This window comes from Heterocephalus glaber, unplaced genomic scaffold, assembly GCF_053883595.1.
Source record: "Heterocephalus glaber isolate CG9 unplaced genomic scaffold, H.glaber_assembly_v1.0 deba00001788, whole genome shotgun sequence".
Taxonomy (NCBI): domain Eukaryota; kingdom Metazoa; phylum Chordata; class Mammalia; order Rodentia; family Bathyergidae; genus Heterocephalus; species Heterocephalus glaber.
In genome coordinates, this window is record NW_028258471.1 from 982,272 (window position 1) to 1,003,469 (window position 21,198).

The 21,198-nt window shown below is 37.4% G+C and overlaps 1 pseudogene; it reads right to left on the reverse strand.

Moving 5' to 3' along the window:
• LOC147820883 (ankyrin repeat domain-containing protein 26-like) overlaps window positions 1-21,198 on the reverse strand; it is a 99,541-nt pseudogene that overhangs the window by 28,791 nt on the left and 49,552 nt on the right.

A 21,198-nucleotide genomic window follows, 5' to 3' on the forward strand; every position in this document is an offset into this window, starting at 1 on the left:
AAAATAAATGAAAGCTTTCACTCTAAAATCAGGAATAAGACAAGGATGACCACTATCACCACTTCTATTCAACATAATTCTCAAAACATTAGCCAGAGCAATCAGGGAAGTGAAAGAAATAAAACAGTTACTATAGGAAAGCGTGAAGTCAAAGTATCACAGATACAAAGCAGATGACATTATCCTCAACTTACAAGACCATAAAAATTCCACCATAAGACTCCTAAAAGTTAATAACCAAATTCAGCAATGTAGCAAGATACAAAATAAACACACAAAAGTCAATACAATTCCTATAAACTCATAACTAACTCACTGTGAAAGAAATTAAGAACAACATACTATTCTCAATAACATTAAGAAAAATTAAATACAGGGCCAGGGATTTAGCTCAGTGGTTCTGCCACCTGCCTAGCAAGTGCAAGGACCCGAGTTCAATCCCTGGTACCAAAAAAAAAAAAAAAAAGAAAAAGAAAAATTAAATACTTAGGAATTAACCTAAACAAGAAAGTGAAAGAACTCTACATTGCAAATTATATCACTCTGAAAAAGAAAACCTAGGAGAATATCAGAAAATGGAAAGATATCCCCTGTTCCAGGATATGTATAATCAATATAATCAAAATGACTATATTTCTAAAACTGATACACAGATTTAATGTGGTACCAGTCAAAATATTTACAGAATGTCTCACAGATTTAGAGAAAACAACCTTGAAATTTATATGGAACAAGAAGATACTCAGAAGATCCTGAGTAACAAAGGCAAAGCAAGACACATTGCAATCCCAGAATTAAAGTTATACTAAAAAGCTATGGTGATTAAAACAATATGGTGGGGCTGGGGATTTAGCTCAGTGGTTCCGCCACCTGCCTCACAAGCAGAAGGATCCAAGATGAATCCGTGGTACAAAAAAAAAAATATGGTATTGGCACATAAACAGGCATGTGGGTCAATTGAACAAAATAGAGGAAGCAGAAACAACTCCAAGTGCGTTCAGCTGTTTGATCTTTGAAAAAGAGCCAAGACATATACTGGAGAAAAGATAACCTCTTAAAGATATGATGCTTGGACAACTGGATATCCACATGCAGAAGACTGAGTCTAGAGCCATATAAGAGATCATGTACTAAACTGAAATCAAAACACTTCAAAGATTTAAATGCTAAAACAGAAATAATATGTTGGAAGATAAAACAGGTACAACTCTTGAAGACATAGGCATAGGTAGAGACTTTCTGAACAAACCCCAATGACACAAGAAATACGAAGAATCAACAAATGGGTTCACATCCAATAAAAAGCTACTGTGCAGCAAAGGAAATAACCAACAGAGTGAAGAGCCTACAGAGCCTGCAGGATGGGAAAAAAACCCTTCTGTCAACATTTTCTTGGATAGAGATCTAACATCTAGAATATATAAAGAACTTAAAAAATTAGACCCTCCAAAATAAAAGACCCAATCCAAAAATGAGCAACTGAAATGAATAGACACTTCTCAGTAGAAGTTCAAATGGCCATTGAACACATGGAAAAGTGTTCAACACTGCTAGCCATTAGAGAAATGCAAATTAAAGCCACGCCGAGATACCACCTTACCCCAGAAAGCATAGCTATCACAAAATAAAATAATAACATATGCTGGCAAAAGGAACTCTCCTACATTATTAGGTATAATGTAAACTAGTACAACAACTATGAAAGGCAATGTGGAGATTTCTCAAAAAGCTAAAAATAGAGATTCCATTTGACCTAGCTATCCCCCTTCTAGGTAACTTCCCAAAAGAATTAAATTCATCATACTTCAGTGATAGATGCATACCCATGTTTTTAGCAGCATAACTTAGAATAGCTAGATCTCGAAAACAGCATATCTGTCCATCAATAGATGAATGGATAAAGGAAATGTATTTATACATAATGGTGTACTTCTCTGTCATAAATAAAGAGAAACTTAAGGCATTCATACACAAATGGATGCAACTTGAGAACATAATATTAAGTGAAATAACTCAGATACACAGGCCTAAATATCACATGGTTTGTCTTATATGAGAAACTTTTTCATATATATATAATATTATATATATATAATATTATATATATATATGATAACCTGGAAGTAGGGTGAAGTTCAAATAATTTTCCAAGTTATCTGTTACGTTGTTTCAAAACTATTTTATGATATGTGCTAATTTGTTTCATTTATACTGCTGGTTTCTTTTTGGGTATTGAAAAGAAAGTTTTGTCTTTTTATTTGTTTGTTTTTTTCTGTAAGAGTGAATCTATTGTTGTCCATGTCTTCTACTCTGGATAACATTTAGGCCATTTTTTAAGATCATGATTCACAGTATATTAACAATTGTTATTCTCTATTTTGCTACAAAATTTTGTTTGATATGTTATAAAGTAAGAAGAATGCTTTTAAATTTTTCTTTATTAATATCTACTTGTATTACATTAAAATAAAGAAGAAAATGGAAATGCAGTGGGTTATGTGAAAAGGCAAAACACAAGGGGCAGCTTTGTTCTCTACCTTCTCAACTTGTGAACACGAGAATTGAGCAAAAGGAGAAAGGCATAAGTCCACTGTCTTAGTTCCTTTTCTCATGCTGAGTTAAAATACCCAATGCCCAAAGTTAAGGGAAAAAAGGTTTATTGGACTCAGAATTTGTAGATGTTTCACTCCATAGTCATCTGGCTCCAAGGCAGGGTGGCATGGCAGACAAGCATCGCAGAGGAGAAACAGTTCATGGTGGGCAGAAGGTAGCAAAGCAAGCAAGAGGGAAAAACAAGCCTCTTTCTGTCCCTTATATTGCATCCAGGGTACTGAGATTAGGGTGGTGCCAAACCAATCAGTGGATTGATTTAGTAATCATCCACCCTTAATCCTAGCACCCTTAATCCTAGCATTGCAGCATGAATCAATCATGCACCCTATATACAACCACCTCTGAAAAGGCCCCACCTGTGACTGCATGAGGCTTTGGGGGGATGTCTAAACACAAGCCATAACATCCACCATGAGACTTGAGCTCCATGACACAGATTCCTCCCACCAGACCCCCTCCGAACACTGCAGCCCTAAGGAATGATATTTTGAGAGATACCTCAGCAATCCACAAGCTGGTTTTAGAGATGGTGGGCATTTTTCTAGGAAACATGGCCATTCCCAGAATTGAGGAGCTTCTGGAACCTTTGATTGAAAGGCCATAGCTCTGTCTAGGGAAGTAAGGAGTCTAGCATAGGATTTTACATACTTGACCAAGCTGTGGGGAACACTGGAATAAAAGGTATAAGGGGCCAAATTGGGTCCAATTAAAATTTAGAGGTTGGTCCCCTAAACTCCAGTAGTTCATGCTATGACTGTATGAGAGCTAGGACATTTAAAGAGGTAGCTAGGGTTAAATGAGATACTGTAGTTAGGTGGACCCTACTATAATAGGTCTAGGGTCATAATGAGAGGAAATTCAGGTGTAGAAAAAGACAGTGGGGATTCATAACATGTGAAGAGGTAGCAGAGCACAGCTACAAACCAAGGACAGAGGCCTTGCAAGAAGCCAAACCTGCCACATGGTGCCAAGAAATTGGATATCTGGTCTCCACCATGGTGAGTAAATGAGCCTGTTTTGTTGTAGCTCTCAGGTCTGTAGTAGGTGGTCACAGCAGCTGTAGCTCACTGGTACAGAGGGCAGGAGGTGCTGCTTCTTGCTGTTTCCCAAAGACTATCCTGGCCACGATGAAGTGCAAGTAGAGGTGTAGGGAAGGAGATCATTCTTGTTTTTCCTGAAAAAATTTTTTATTTGTCTTCATATTAACAAAGTTAAACTATACTTTTAAAGTAACACATAAGAACACTAATGTTGTATATAGGGATTGGCTATCAGATGATGTTCTGATACATGATTACATTGTGTAATGTTTAAATGAGTTTCCACCTACCTATGTCCTGAAACACTTACCATTCATTTATGGCAAAACCCCCCAAAACTATCAATACATATTCTTCTAGGTCTTTGAAATGCTTTCTTATATTTGTAAAGAAAATGTTATGAATTTTAGAACTGTTTGAAGTTTTAGGCAAAAAGAAAAGTTCTAATTACACTGCCTAAAAATATGAACTATGAACACTGTATCATCATTTCATTCAGTTGTTTTTTGAGTAGCAGATATGAATCACTATATGGCCATATTGTGGTTTGATTTGCTCAGTTAATACACCAATATGATCACTATTCCATTTCATTAAACCTCTTCAAATTATTTTGTAATGCAACCTCACCACTCCATCCATAGTCTTTTTTTTTTTGTATTAAATTCTTTTATTGGTACATTGTAGGTATACAACACAATTACATTTCTCATTGGGAATTGTACCTTTACATGATGCATCTTGGTTCTTATTTTTTCCCCATTCCTAGCCCTCCCTTCACGCCCTCCACCCTTCCCTATTTACAAAGACTTTATTTCCATTTTTTCCATTTCTCAGCATTTTTCCTTTCCCTTCTTTCCTTTCCCCTGCCCCTCCCACTACTCCTACCCCTTTGGACCTTTTCTTCCTATTTGACATTATCGATTATTCATTCTAATCATTGGTACATTTTAGGTATACAATATAATGACATTCATCATTGGAAATTTGCACCTTTACATAGTCTCTCTTTGTTCTTATCACCCTTGCCCAGCCCTCCCTTCAATCCCTCCAGCCCTCCCTATTTACAAAGATTTTGTTCCTATTTTTCCATTTTCTCATATTAATCCCATTCCCTTCTATCCTTTCCCCTAGCCCTCCCACTTCCTTCCCCTTTGCCCCTTTTCTTCCTATTTCACATTACCTATTATGCATTTAGTCCTTATTTACACTTTCAGTTTCTCACACCAGAGAAACTATTTGGTATTTACACGTGTGTCCTTTTTATTTCACTTAAGAGTATTGTCTCAGTGTGCATCCACTTAGCTATAAATGTCTCCAATTTCTCATTTTTTATGGCTGAGTAGTACTCCATTTTATAAAAAAACCACATTTTCTTTATCCAGTCTCCAGTTGATGGTCACTTGGGCTGTTTCCAAGTTTTAGCTATTACAAACTGCACTGCTATGAACATGGGTACACATATATCACTGTGGTATGATTCTTTTAATTCTTTGGGGAAGATCCCCAGCAGTGGAATAGCAGGGTCAAATGGGACTTCCAGTCCTAGTTCTTTGAGGTATCTCCATACTGATTTCCACAGTGGTTGCACCAGTCTACACTCCCACCAGCAGTGGAGCAGGATTCCTCTTTCCCCACAGCCCCGCCAGCATTTGTTATTGGTTGATTTCATGATAGCAGCCATTCTTTCTGGAGTGAGGTGGAATCTGTGTTGTTTTCATTTGCATCTCTCGAATGACCAGTGATGTTGAACATTTTTTCATGTATTTATTTGCTATTTCTACTTCTTTGAGTAATGTCTGTTCATTTCAGATGCCCAGTTTTGGATTGGGTCTTTAAATTTGGGAGGTCTGATCTTTTTAAGTTCTTTATAGATTTGAGATAGTAGACCATTGTCTGAGGAAGAGCAGCTGAAGATTTTTTCCCACATTGTGGATTGTCTCTTCACACTGCTGGTGGTTTCTCTTGCTGTGCAGAAGCCTTTTAATAAGAAGAGATCCCATTTGTTGATTGTTTGTGCTAGTTCACGGGCAACTGAGGCTTTGTTCATAAAATCTTTTCCTACACCGATGTCTTCAAGGGTTCTACCTAACTTCTGTTCCAACTGGTTCAGAGTTTGTATATTAATATTTAGATCTTGAATCCATTTTGATTTTAGTTTAGTGCATGGTGAGAGATATAGGTCTAGTTTTAATCTTTGGCAAGTTGAAGCCCAATTTTTCCAGCACCATTTATTAAAGAGGCTATCTTTCCTCCAGTGAGGGTGTTTGGCTCCTTTGTCAAAGATGAGATGGCTGAGTGTGTCTGGCGTTGTTTCTGCATCTTCTAATCTGTTCCACTGGTCCTCAAGTCTGTTTCTTTGCCAGTACCATGCTGTTTTTATCACAGTAGCTTTGTAGTATAGTTGCAGGTTGGGGATTGTGATACCCCTGCCATGTCTCTGTTACCTAGAATTGCTTTTGCTATTCTGGGTCTCTTCTTGTTCCAAATGAATTTTTGATTTGTTTTCTCAAGGTCTATGAAGTATGCTGCTGGGATCTCAATTGGAATTGCATTAAATGTATATAGCAGTTTTGGAAGTATGGCCATTTTCACTCTATTAATCCTTCCTACCCAGGAGCAGGGGATGTCTGTCCATTTTCTGATATCATCTTCAATCTCTCTTTTCAGAGTGCCATAGTTTTCAGAGAAGAGGTCTTTGATTTCTTTCATTAGGATGATTACTAGGTATTTCAGTTTTTTGGATGCTATTGTGAAAGGAATTATTTGCCCTATTTCTCTCTCACTCCCACTAGCAATGTATAAAATACACAGTATGTCCCATTTTATAAAGTTCCTGTCTTACACAGAAAGGCTGGCCATGTGCCACACTATCAGTGCCTGTTACTGGTGGTGCTCAGGAGACAGCTCATCCTCGGGAAAGAGCCACACCCTCTCCAGGAGGCCAAGAGTTGCATGAGCACAGGATTCCGATGAGGTGCAGTGCAGGCTCTAAGAGATGGACTAATTTTCATGGGGCAGGGGTGGGGTGAGGCTCCTCGGCACTCGTCTTGCTGGGAGTCAGAGCTGAGACATGGCCTGCAATGCTGTCCCTTCACTGCTCTCTCTGCAGTGCTCACTTGTCTTCATTGGCTGTTTTTTGCCCACTTTTTCTAAAGACAATAGTGTGTGTCTAGGGATGAAGTGGGAGTTTGATTTCTGAGTGTTCCTGGGCATCTGCTTAAACTCCTTTGTCATTCATCCAGGCCTGATGTTCTCATGTGTTGTCCCATCTTCTAGAATCGACTGACAATGGGTGTTTAATTTGAAGACTTTTTCCTTGGAAGCCAGTGACATGCTATTACTCTTATCAATTTACAAAAACTAATCGCATATTTCTGGATTTTTGTTTTTTTCAGCAGCTTGGGTTTTTGAATAAAAAATTAAGTTAACTTATTACAGAAGTACTGAGGTCATGCACATAAGTACAGGACAGGGGATATATGGTACAGAAGGGGAAGGTAGAACTCTTGAAGACATTGGTGTAGGAAAAGACTTTATGAACAAAACCTCAGTGGCATGGGAACTTGCACAAAGACTCAGCAACTGGGATCTCATCTTATTAAAAAGCTTCTGCACTACAAGAGAAACCACCAACAGAGCTAAGAGACAAACCACAATGTGGGAAAAAATTTCAGCAGCTGTACCTTAGACAAAGGACTACTATCTAGAATATATAAAGAACTGAAAAAAATCAGACCCCCCAAATTCAAAGATCCAATTCAAAAATGGGCATCGGAAATGAACAGACATTTCTCAGAAAAAGAAGTAAAAGCAACAAATAAACATATGAAAAAATGTTCAACACCACTGGTCATTTGAGAGATGCAGATGAAAACAACACTGAGATTTCACCTCACCCCACAAAGAATGGCTGTTATAAAGAAATCATCCAAGAACAAATGTGGGCAGGGTTGTGGGGAGAAAGGAACCCTTCTCCATTGTTGGTGGGAGTGCAGACTGGTGCAATCACTGTGGAAATCAGTATGGAGATACCTCAGAGGACTAGGACTGGAAGTCCCATTTGACCCTGCTATTCCACTGCTGGGGATCTTCCCCAAAGAATTAAAAGAATCATACCACAGTGATATATGTGCACCCATGTTTATAGCTGCACAGTTTGTAATAGCTAAAGCTTGGAAACAGCCCAAGTGACCATCAACTGGAGACTGGATAAAGAAGATGTGTTTTTTTTTTTTTTTTTAATAAAATGGAATACTACTCAGCCATAAAGAACAAGAAACTAGAGACATTTATAGCTAAATGGATGCATATTAAGGCCATCCTCTTAAGTGAAATAAATAGGACACTTGTGTAAATACCGAATAGTTTCTCTAGTGTGAGAAACTGAAAGTGTAATTAAGGATACACACAGATGAAATGACCTAATAACGTATTTCTCGGATTGTGTTTCCATCACGTGTCGTATGAATGTATCAAAATTTAAATTAGGCAGAAGTTTGGCTTATGTGGAGTATGCTAGCTAAATGGAGTTTTTTTTTCCAGGCCACTATTTGTTCATTGTTGGTTTTGGTGATCTTTCTGAAACAAATCCCATCCTCTGGTGTCTTGTTGGTGCTTGAGATGTTTTAAGTTATATGGAAAAAATGTTTAAGTGCTCTTCAGTTTTGTTTTGGTTGAGTTCTACTGTATTTGAATATTATTGTAGTTTTTTCCCCTTGCATTGTTTTTCTTTGAATGGTTTTAATTTCTGTATGTGTGTGTGATAATAAAGTTATTTTTAAATTTAAAAAATTCCTGAGAATTGAGTTGAGTGTTTTCAATTTTAATCTCATTTATTAGTTTAAGTGCTTTGATTTTCCTTCAAGTATATAGATTTTGAATATCTGGTAATTATCGTGCAGTGTTTCAGGGAAGAGATTCTAGCAAGAGCACAGCTAAAGGGCAGAGTAACTGTATCAGTCAGCTTCCTTTTGCTGAGATAAAATGTCCCATGCCTCCGACTTATGGGGGTTTATTTGGGTCATGATTTAAGTGGGTTCAGTCCATGGCCATCTGACTCCAAGGCAGAGGAGGTGTGACACAAGGGCATGGTAAAGGAAGCTGCTCACAGCATGGCTGCCAGGAAACAGACAAAGGAAGGATGGAGAGGCTGGAAACAAAAATGCATCCTTCCAGCCAGGTATGGTGGTGCCAACCTGTAATCCCAGCACAAAGGAGGCTGATACAGGGGGATCACCATGAGTTCAAAGCCAGTCTGATCTACCTAGCAAGACCTCTACAAAAACAAAACAAACCAGGTCACAACCCCAGCCACTGGACATCTCCAAACCAGGCCCTACCTCCTAACAGCACATTCAGCAATGAACTAGGTGGATTAATCTACAGGAGTTCAGTGTACCCAGGGTCATTCTGGGGGAAGGAGCTCATGTTCCCCAGACTGGAGGTCAGCTGTGGGCACTCAACTCTGTGTGTCCAGCCTCTCAGAGTGGAAAGTGACCTGTATTCCTGCCCAGTGCAGCTGGCAGCCTGGGCCTGGTATCCACAGCCTCCCTGGGCCCCTGGCCTGCATAAGGATGTGGGAAGGTGGGAAGTCTTCTGCAGGTGGCCTCTGCCCTCACCACAGAGCACAAGGACAAACCTACAGCCCAGAGAACATCTTTTCTCTGCCCTGTGTGCAGCCTCCTGCTGTCTTCCAGCTGGACAGGATGACACCACAGTCCCATCCCCATTCTTCCTGCTGGGGATAAAAGGGCCTCTCCTTGCCTTCTCTGCGATGGACTGGGCATCACAGTGGCCCCAGCATCTGCTGAACAATGTTCCAGAGTGGACCTGAGACATATAACTAAACGGAATCTGTGGATCTGAATGGGATCCTTCTACTAGAGCAGATAAGGAGCAAATCTGAGACACTAAAGAGGACTAAGTGATAAAATGTGGTAATTTCCTGATTGTGAATCATATATTGTAGTTATCAGAGCCAGGTGTGGTGGTGCATACCTGTAATCCCTGCTACTGGAGAGGCTGAGGCAGGAGAATTGCATGTTAGAGCTCAGCCTGGGCAATTTACAAAGACCCAGTTTCAAAAAAAAAAAAAAAGAAAAAAGAAAGAGTTGGGGATGTACCTCAGTGCTCTCTGGGTTTAATTTCTGGGTGAACAAAGACAAACAGAAAGATGAAAAGCCAGCAAATGTTTCTCTGTGCCGAAAGAATTATAGGTGGGTTGTTTTTTTTTTCAGACAGGGTCTCACTCTGTAGCCCAGGGTTACTTTGAGCTCATTGCAATCCTGCCTCAACCTGCCAAGTGCTCAGACTATAGGTGTACATCACCACATTGGGCCTATAAATCAGTTCTTAAAGTTAGAAAAATAATAAAATTATATGTTTGATGATACTTGCAACATGTTACAGTGTTGATAGTGGTCATAGCATCATTATACCAAAATGATGTCTAAATTTTTAGATCCATACAGAATGATAAAAATTGGGAAAATGCAATTTTCAAAATATCACTAAAGTGGTATTTCATTCCAGCAAAGCATTAATGACAACTTTGTTGTTTGGGTGGATTTAAAATAGCTGGCACAGGGCTGGGGATTTATCTCAGTAGCACCATGCCTGCCTTGAAAGTGCAATGTCCTGAGTTCAATCCCCTGTACCGAAAAACAAAAGGCTGGCATTTGGGAAGTTTGAGTACATAAAACTTAGTAACACTGGTTTTTACTTGTAAACATCACTTAAAAGTTACAGATGTCAAGAAACAGTTTTAAATAGTATATAAATTTACATCATGTATCTGTGATACCAAGTTTTTTTTTCTTTTAACAAAGTTCACATCATACACCTTATAGGAAATAATTAAAATGTTATATATATAAAGTCCAATAAACAAAATTATCTTTTCAGATCTTATATCTTCTCCTTAAAATTTTCAGATATTCTTGTGATGTTTCTGAAATTAGATCTTGGCCCAATTTATTAGCAGACCTTGTGGGAGAACTTAAGTTCAGCAGTAGCTGGAAAGAAAAAGAGTTACAATCTTTATCTCAAAGACTTCATATTAACTAAACATGAGTTATTAAAAAATTGAGAACTTGATCAGTGATAATGAAAATTCCCTATGTACAAGTATAATACAAAATTATTACTAAACACAATTTGCCTCTAGTTGCACACTGAACTAATTATCATGCAGCTGACACGACCATGTGCTAAGGTCTTGGGAGGCCAAGATTGGGATGCAGGGGCCAAACTGACTCTGTAACCTGGAAAAACAGGTTTCAAGTGGAATCCACACAGATGCTGTGACAGATAAAAAGTGGCACTGCTGGGACACACAGAGAGACCTGTATTTTGTGTCACTTGTGTAGGATTTGGGGTGGAGGTGATATGTAAAGTGGCACCTGAAGTATAAGGAGAAAGCACACCGGGAAGGGGGAAGGGGGACAGGAGATGCCTAGCAGGGAGGCAGAGCCCAGGGGCAGAGGAGGGTGGATGGCAGGAGACAAGAATCCAAGTGATCTGAGTACTTTTATTCCATGCTAAGGAATCTAAAATTTCCCTGAAGGCCAAAGGTAAACCAATGACAAAATCAATGACAGGAGCTTTAAAACAAAACTTGTCAAGCAATGGTTTATGAGCTGCAACTGCCTGACTCCTCCTCCTAGACGAGTTCAAACTATAGCCATGAAACAGGGAAGCTGAGGAGTCCTGTGTTTTTCAAGCACAGTTTCATCCTGCAGCTGAGTCTCTGGGGAGACCCAGGAGGGAGGGTGCTGAGCCAGGGCAAAGAGACACACAGGCTTTCTGAGACTTTTAAAGTTATGAAGCATGACAAAATGAGGACTACGTATATCCTTTATTGGAAACGTTTATATTTTCACACCTTTCATTTGGCGTTATAAAACACTGAATGGAGGTTCTATTACACAATGAAAGGAAAGAGATGCCATTTGCTTTTTATGATTTATTTCAAAAATCAATTAATATAAATGTAATTCATAAATTTTGTGAACACACCTGCTCTTACTGCTCTAGTTATACTTTTGTCCAACTCTTGCCGCATCTGATGTAAATCAAATGTTTAAGCTATTGTAAAGTTTAAGGTATAGAAGAGACATTTTCATGGGAACAGTATGTGTCACTTTGAAAATGTGGCCTTTAAGACTTACAGAGACAAGATCTAACCTGAAGAATGCTTGAAAAATTGCATAAGTAAAATTCTTACTTAGTTTTAAGTTTAGATAATAGACAGTACATATATGCAGTGCTGTTAGGGTAAAACCTAATGCCATTTGGTCTATTAAAGGAAAAAAGTGAGACAGAAAAAGTTATTATAATCCAGTGAGGACAATGTATCTAAAAGTGTATCTTACTACAATTGTCCTATGTGTTTTACATATTTTTTTGGCCTAGGTTAGTCTGCTTTTTAATCTGTATTTCTAGTAACTAACTTCCTAAATTATCAATAAATAAATCTGATGCTGGCAAAAATAAAAGAGGGTGGAGGAAAGGGGGAAAAAAAAGAATTGAAATGTGTTAAATACATGTACTGATTCCCTATAATTAATGTAATCATTATGTATGGCAAAAATGTACTAATAAAAGTCAAGAAAAGAAAATAATCTGTCCATTAAGTATAAAGATGATGTTTTATTAAAACAAAGTATAAAGCTCATATTTTATATTGAATGCATTACTTTATAGTTCTTTTTTCTTTCCAGTACCGGAGATTGAACTCAGGACCTTGCACTTACCGGGCAGGCATGGCGACACTGAACTACACCCTCCACCTTATTTTATAATTCTTAGAAAAACTTTTCTCATTATAATACTTTCAATGAGTTTTTCCACTGTAATAGATTTTTTTCCTGAAAGTTAACTCTACTTTTCCCTACTTTTAAAATAAACATACATTGTTATTAATTTTTTAGCACAGAATCTGAAATATGGAAATGGAGAAAGTGGTATTGTTATAAGGGCATGCAAAAAATCTATTGGCAAAATATTTAAAATACAAAGATTTCAGAAAGTCTCCTTAAAAAGGATAAACATAGGTTAGAGCCAGTTTTCAAACTTTCTTTGATTCATCACTTTCTAGAAATGGAAACAAGGAAAACAATATACAGCTCTTACTGTAACTTTGCTGTGCTTTCAGAAGTTAGAAGTCAATTCTTTGGAAACATGTGACTCATTACAGTTTGCTAGTTATGAAATGTGTGGAATATGCCAATCTATTTTGCACTTTCACCAGCTAATATGTTTTTACTTAAATCTTTTGTATAAAAGCTTTTTTGTTACTAATGCCCCAAGCAGGGTGGACCCTAGCACACACAGCATCATAATGCTTTGTGGTGGCAGCGATAATGTGATATCCAATGCCTTTATGAATCTTAGGTGTGAAGACAAGTTTCTTTGACAGGTTTCCCAATATTTCAAAAGACTGTTTTCTATCACATTTTTGCAGCAACAGCATTACAGACAAGTGTTACAAAAGTAACAAATGAATACCAGAAGAAAGCAGAAGACTTTATTGAAAGAATCTTGTATTACCACTAATCAACACTATGTAAGATGTAAATCATACTTTTACAAGACTTGAATTAAAGAACTACCAATTATCTTTTAATACAAAAGTATTACCTACTTCATATAGGTAATAGATATTATGTCTTTGTACCCATCCATAAAAACTTATAATACATAAATTTGGATTGGATAAAAATGAAATACTTTCCTCAAAAGACTGTTTACTTTTGTGAAGAATTATTTTATTTTTCCTTACTTCTTTATCTTACTTTCTGCATTGCTGAGACAAAATACCTGACACCAAAAGTTAAAAGAGGAATGGCTTGTAGCTCACAGTTTGTAGAGGTTTCAGCCCAGAGTCAGCTGGGTCCAGGGCAGAGTGGCATCACAGAGGAGAAACAGTTCATGGCATGGTAGGCAGAAGGCTGTGAGCCTGCCTTCATCTTTCCCTTTATATCCCATCCAGGCTACAAACCCATTTGGATGGTGTCACCCATGCCCAGGGTGGGTCTTCCCATTATACACATCCAGAAAAATGCTAAACTAATCAGTGGACTAATTTAGTTATCACCTACTCTTAATCCATATTCACACACCCCAGATACAGCTAACTCTAAAAAGCTCCACCTATGAGCACATAAGGCTTTGGGGGAACATCAAGACATAAGTTGTAACACTTCTGTGTGTGTGTGTGTTGGAGTTTGAATTCAGGACCTCACACATGCTGAACATGGACTCTACCATTGGACAACGTCCCCAGCCCTATAATGAAGACATTTTAACTCTCGAGATAGGAAATACTTGTAGTATAGCAAATTTAAACCACAACCATTGTTTTTTCTCCTCTTAAAGACTATCTGGCAGAAACTGTCTCTGTTCCAGCCATGAGTGGCCTCCACCTCCATTAATTCTCTTCTAGCATTTCACTGATCCTTGAGTACTTTATAACATAAATGACAGCTGAGGGCAACTCATTTTCAGGAGAGAAAAAAGCTTAGAGGGAAAAAGGACAGACTCAGACACCAAGAGGGAGGGCTGCTCTGGAAAGTGACCCCCAAAGCGCACTCAGGTTCTTGAGAATAGAAGGCTCCAGCTCTGTCCTGGTTGGTGAGAGGTCCTGAGTTTGATCCCTGGTAACAAAAAAATCAAAACCTGAAAAAATACACTTTTAACACAACATAATCCATATTAGATTCTTAGAAGATATTCCCTTGAATTACTCAGAAAATCAACACAGTTAAAACCAGCAGGAGTCACAAATATATATCCTTTACACTCATTATTCTTTGTCACAAAACATGTGCACTTGATCTTGGACTCTTTTATTTTTCTAGGATTGTTTCATTTCTGTCCTTTTTTAAATGACTCTGAGCCATCTCTTAGTAGTACAACCAATCAGTGCTACCAGAATAAGACTTTGAAAATATGACTTTAATTAATGACTATGGTATGTATGGATTTTAGTTATAAGCCTTTTCCTGAATTGAAAATGTTTTATGTCAATTGGAATCACATTCTAGAATGTCTCTGGATTGGACATACGTGGAAGCAGAAAGGACCTAGAAAAGAAAGCAAACTCAAAGGGCTCCAAAGGGACTGTTATTGGAAGAGGGGTGGCCCTCAAAGAGGCTGAGAGGAAGGACTTTGAGGCCAGTGAAGGAAATGATACTGATACCTGAAGAGCAAGGACACTTGCTACATAGCAGCTGAAAGAAAAACTGCTGAAAGATGAGCTAAAGAGAGACTTGCTGAAAACCAGGATTTACTGGGTTCAAATATCTACTTCTCATTTGTAGCCTCTGGACATGTCAAAGAATGCTAAAATTTTTGCAAAGTAACATTAATATATAACACTGCCAAATAATGCTAAAACAAATGGCTTTTGGGATCAGATCAAATCCAGGGTGCTGCTGGGAACACATGGTCTACACCAAGGCTATGACTACAAAACCCTTTGGTAAGACTTCAGAAAGATTTAGGGTTGTGCCTCAAATGCCCTTAAGGATTTAAGGGCACAAAAATCTTAATGAAATCACCTTAGCACAGCTTCACAGGAAGCCCAAAATGGAGAGCTTAAGTCAAAAAGATTTGTAAAAGTAGCTTCTCACAGGGCATGAATCCAATAAAATTCACAGAAAATGTACAATAGTTAAGAAACTGTAGTAGCAGAAGCACTACTCACCAGCTTGAACTAAGACAAAACAGTGAACATGGAAGAGGTCTTTGGATGTTGGAAGTTCTACATTTAGGAAGCAGGCTGAGAAAACCAGTCTGTTTGACTGGATTTGAGAACAGTTTTCCAGATATGACATCAGAAGAACAAAAAATCAATTAACTAGACTTTGTCAAAAGTAAATATGCTTGAAAACACACCACACCAAGAAAGTGAAAAGGCAAGCTACTAAGTGCCAAAAAATGTCTGAAAATCACATATCTGATAAGAGATTTATCCCTACGATATATAAAGGACTCATAATTTTTAAATAAAAAAGACAACCCAATTTTAAAATGGAGAAAGAATTTAAATAGACATTTCTCCAATGAAGATGTGTGAATGGCCAATCAGCATGTGAAAACACATGTGCTCAACACCATCCCCTTAGTCACCAGGAGAACACAAGTGAAAACCACAATGAGACATCACTTCACTAGAATGGAATCTTTTTTCCATCAAAAAGAAGGACTGTGTGTGGCAAGGATGCAGAGAAACTGCAACTCTCATACAATGCTGGTGGAATATGAAATGGCACCACCACTTTGGAAAACAGACTGGTACTGCTAATTTCTGAAAAGGTTAACCACAGAGTTATCGCATGACTCAGCAATTCCACTCATAAGCCAAGAGAAAACAGGCAAACAAAAACTTGTACATGTATATCCATAGGAGCATTAATAACTGTCGAAATAGAAACTATTCCAAAAGTCCATCAAGTGTGAATCAGAAATCCAGTAAGAGGGCCGGGGATTTAGCTCAGTGGTGTCACCACCTGCCTTACAAGCACAAGGTCCTGAGTTTGATCCCTGGTACCAAAAAACAAAAACCAAACAAACAAAAATCTAAAAAGAGGATATGATTTAGAAGAGGAAGTTAAGTACTGATACCTGCTACAACACGAATAAATCTTGAAAACATGCTAAATGAAAGAAGACAGTCCAAAAAGAAGCCAGAGCACATATCATGTGAGGACTTTGATACAAAATGTCCCAAAGAAGCAAATCTACAAAGTACATCAGTGGTTCTCTGAGGCTGAGCAGAGAAGGTGATGGCTAAAGGGTATGAGTTTTCTTTATAGGGTGGAAGAATGTTCCAAAACGGTGGTGATGATTGCTAATTCAGTGAATATACTAAAAGCCACCAAACCCCATACTTTAAGTGTCTGAATTTCAAGGTATGTCAACAGTATTTCAATAAAGATGTAACCTTCCCTCCCAGATTCATTTGGTACAAATGATTTGGGTTCATGTAATGGTGTATAGGTTGGTTTTATATCATCAGCCAGGGCTTAAGACAGCAGTATGCCTTTTTAATAGAAAACCGTTACATTTTTCATTGATATTAAGTCTATAAAGTAAAAAAAAAAACCCTTCACTTTACTGCTCAACACACTGAGAGATTTATAGTTCCCCAAACTGAGTAGTTTTTCTTCCCAAAACTAATTAAAAATTACCTTGTGTATTAGCATGCTAATTGGAATATCCAATTCATTGGATTTTAAATCCACAAAAATGAAAATGGAAGCCTGCATTTTCCTGGTTATTTAACTTTGTTTTTGTCATTTTTAAATGTTTCTTAAATATGCAAGAATGAACAAAGTTTTAAAAGACTATTAATTGTTTAAACAGATACTATGTTCTATCGTAAAAGAAGCAAATCTAGAAATTATGACCCTCTTTCATTTGTTTCCACCTAACACTTTTGAAAGCATTCTGATGCCATTATAATCTTAGATGAATAATATGCAGAAAGTTTATGATATATGTGTGACAGGTAAAGAGCTAACCCTGTAACCATACACAGGATCCTTATAAATAATATCCACTTTGGTATATTAACATAAAAATGAACTTATTATTGTTAGCTAAATCCCAGTAACCAAGGTGAAAAAAATATACTTATATAAATATATTTATACAGGAATGCTTAAAAAGATAAAAAAAATACACTTTGACACCTTTTAACCATGTGAACAAGAAAGTGCACCCAAAAATCTGAAGGTGGACTGGAGGTGTAGCTCAGTGATAGGGCATGTATTCAGCATGTGCAAGGACATATGTTCCATCTCAGACAAAAAGCAAAAGAAAAGGAAACAAAAGGTCAAAGTAAAAAACAGACAAGGGGAAGTATGATCTTTGAAATGTGAGTTGGAGAAGAAAAGAGGCAGAGTGTAGGAGAAAGGAAATTAACAGAAATAATGGGTAGACTAAAAGGTTGTTTTAAGAAGAAATTTCAGCCTTCCCTAGCTCAATGTTGACAAAATGTAGAGATGTAAAGACAGACAATTAAAGGAGAGAAAAATATTGATTAGAATCATAACAAACTCAAGTTGTCCACAAATAAATAGAAAAGCAGCTATGTTGAGGACTTCAAGACACTGGAAAACATTCCATTTTCTTCATCTGGTGGTAGAAACATTCGCATCTGCAAGTCATACATACATTTTATGTGTATGAGGCGTATATATAGTCACTGCTTTCTATCTGTAGATTAGCCAATAGTGGACTGAAAATACTCAGAATCGGTACTGAACACATACTGATTTTTTTTCTTGTAATTACACCCTGAATGATATAACAATGATTTATATAACATTTATACTATATTGGGTATTGTAAGTAATTTTGAGATTATATAAAGTATATGGGAGGATTGAGTAGGTTATATGCAAATACTACTACACCATGATATAAAAGAGACTTGAGTGTCCATGGATTTTGGTATCTGAGGGGGTCCTGGAACCAATACTCTGAATACATCAAGAGATGACTGTACATTATTTATGTAGTATATATTTGTGAAGACACACATGCGCATGCACACACACACTAAGCAAACAGAAGGTTAATAATATGTATACCTCACGTACACATGGGAGTACCCATGCAAAAGAAATGTAATTCTGTGATAGATTTTATAACTAAAAAAAGAAAGCAGTACAAACAAAATATAAGATAAATCAAGATTAATTTTAATGTTGTTAAAGAAAGAGGCTGTTTTTAGCTTTAGTAGAGTTAGTGAAATCATTTAATGAATGGTGGATAAGATTTGACATATAAAAATCTTACACAGTTAGCTCTTTTTGTAATTCACCATTTTTCTGCTTTTCTTCATCCAAAGAATATTCCAGAGGTTCTGTTAACTCAGAAAGTTTCTTTAATTGTTCTTTATCACCTCCAGACTTTGAAAATTTTTTTTTAAATCTAGAAACTCACTTTTCTTTCTTAAAAATATGACTTCTCGAGTTCATGAATAATGTTTAAATGCATTGTATAAAACTAACACCAAGTACAGATTTCAAAACTAATTACTTCTCTTAACATAGCTCAAATTAACTTGTACTTTCATTAATTATCTTTTCTGAAATTTGTACTGCCAAAATTTGTTAAGTTTTACACATAAACGTTGATGAAAAAATTTAAAAAGAATCATTGTATTTCCATCTTAGTTTCTTAAGATACCCTAGAAGCCTTTCCATCAATAACTTAAGTTATTCCAGATTTATATAAACCATATTTTATTTTGGAAAGTATCTACCTGATTTCATTATATTTTTGGACCTCACTTGACTTTGGCATGAGAAAGATACTAATTTTCTGTAAGGATTCTCTCAGGAATTTATATCCTGTCTTCCTCTTCCTTTTCTTCTTCCTCTTCTTCCTTTTCTTCTTCCTCTTCTTCATCTTCTTCCTAGTAAACATTTTTCCTTAAAGTTTAAGTCTTCTTTGTAATGTACAGAAATCTAACTTTTGAATGATTCTTGTGGCTATCATCTTGTTTCTCCTGCTCCACTGGCCTCTAATATTCCCTTGACACATGGTCTCACCTACAAATTTAGTGTTTTTATCACTTCTTGTACATTAAAACCTACTTTTCCTGCTGTAATTCCAATAAAGTAATGTGAGGGTCCATCAAGGACTTTTATTTTAATAGCGTTCTTACCCAGCCAACTGCTTGGCAGCCTCTGCTCACAGTGTCCACACTTCCTCTCTGCTCCTCTAGCCCCACTGCTCTCCCAAAGGCAGTAGCTCAGTCTTGCCCCCATTTCATTTCAAATTCTCAGAGGCCCTTAAATCAGAGCCTTTGACTCTGATTACCTCATCCCCATTACCATCCCTGACCTCTGTTCAGGGGTCATTTATACTTTTACTTTTTCCTTTCAGTTCACTTCTCATAGAAGAAGCCTCACCAGCCATTATTCGGTATGAATTACTTCTGAGGAGAATCCTACACATTGCATATTGAGTCACATTGGTGTTACTTTGAATTTATTCATTTTCTAATCTTGGGGAGGGGGCATTTACCCTTAGAATACTGACCACCATAATTTATCTTCTTTTCTTTTATAATGCTACTTTTTTCACTGGGGTCAGAATGTTTCCCATTGTTTTCTTTCCAATACTTTCCTGTTCTATACTGTGCTATTACCCATTTTTCAACACCTGAATACATTTGTGCATGATGCTTAATGTAAGAGTATGTCTCCTGGCATTTTAATTCACAGGAGATTCTTTATCATTATATTGTTATGGGCCGGGGATTTAGCTCAGTGGTTTCACTGCCTGCTGCGCAAGTGCAAGGACCCGAGTTCGATCCCTGGTACCAAAAAAAAAGAAAAAAAATTATATTGTTATGTTATGTATATGAAAAGTATAGCAATAAAGCAGGACTAATTTATGTGAAATCTAGAAAAAATTAGTTCTCCATGTTTCTTCAGAGAAACAATACTCAGAACACTCTGGTGCCCCTGATTACGTGTCTTAGTTTGCTTTTCTTGTTGCTGAGACAAAATACCCAACAACCACAAGTTAAGGGGGGAAAGGTTCATTTAGCTCACAGTTTGTAGAAGTTTCAGTTCATAGTTGGCTGGCTCCGAGGCAGGGCGGCATGGCAGACAGACATCTCAGAGGAGAAGACAAGCAGCAGCAGCAGCAATAAGCAACAAGTGATGAGCCTCTTTCTGTCCCTTCTATCTTATTCAGGCTACCTAACTTTGGGGTGGGTAACACTCACACCCTTAATCCTGGCATCACAGTCCTTGATCCCAGGACTATGGCAAACCAATCAGTGGACCAACTTAGTAATCACACACCCTTAATCCCAGCATCACACACTAGATTCAGCCACCTCTGAAAAAGCCCCACCCATGACCACATGAGGCTTTGGGGGACAACTAGACACAAGCCATAACATGTATCTGTGTAATGGAGCTGTGTGGATTAAGTTGCCATGATGTTAAGAAATTAGTAGGGCTGGGGATTTAGCTCACTGGTTTCGCTGCCTGCTGTGCAAGTGCAAGGACCTGAGTTCAATCCCAGGTACCAAAAAAAAATCAGTTGGTGGAAGGAGCTGGCTCACAGCTCCAATTCCCCACACACAGTGCATTCTGTGACCCTAATTCCCAATGGGAGAGCAGGAACAACAGGAGACTCTGCAGTGCTTGCTCAGCAGTTGCATGGTTTTCATTATACCTCAGCAAACTGTCACCAGACTTGTACATCAATCTTCTGGACTGTTACATCTTTGAGTAGCTGGTAAGCACAAATGGCTGGAAAAAATCTGAAACTACAATGCTAGGAGTGCTAGTTACTCTGTAAGATAAACAGCCATTTCTACTTTTTTACTGACATCTTTTTCCTCTTCTTACAAAGAGAAATACATGTTTTTCTGGGAAAAAATGATTGCCTAATGACCTAGTATCTATTCTTGATAAGGATATAAATTACAAGTAATTTATACTCAAAATCTCATGGAAAAGCTTTGATTCCAAGAGAAATTCAAAATTCTAGATTACATAAGTAA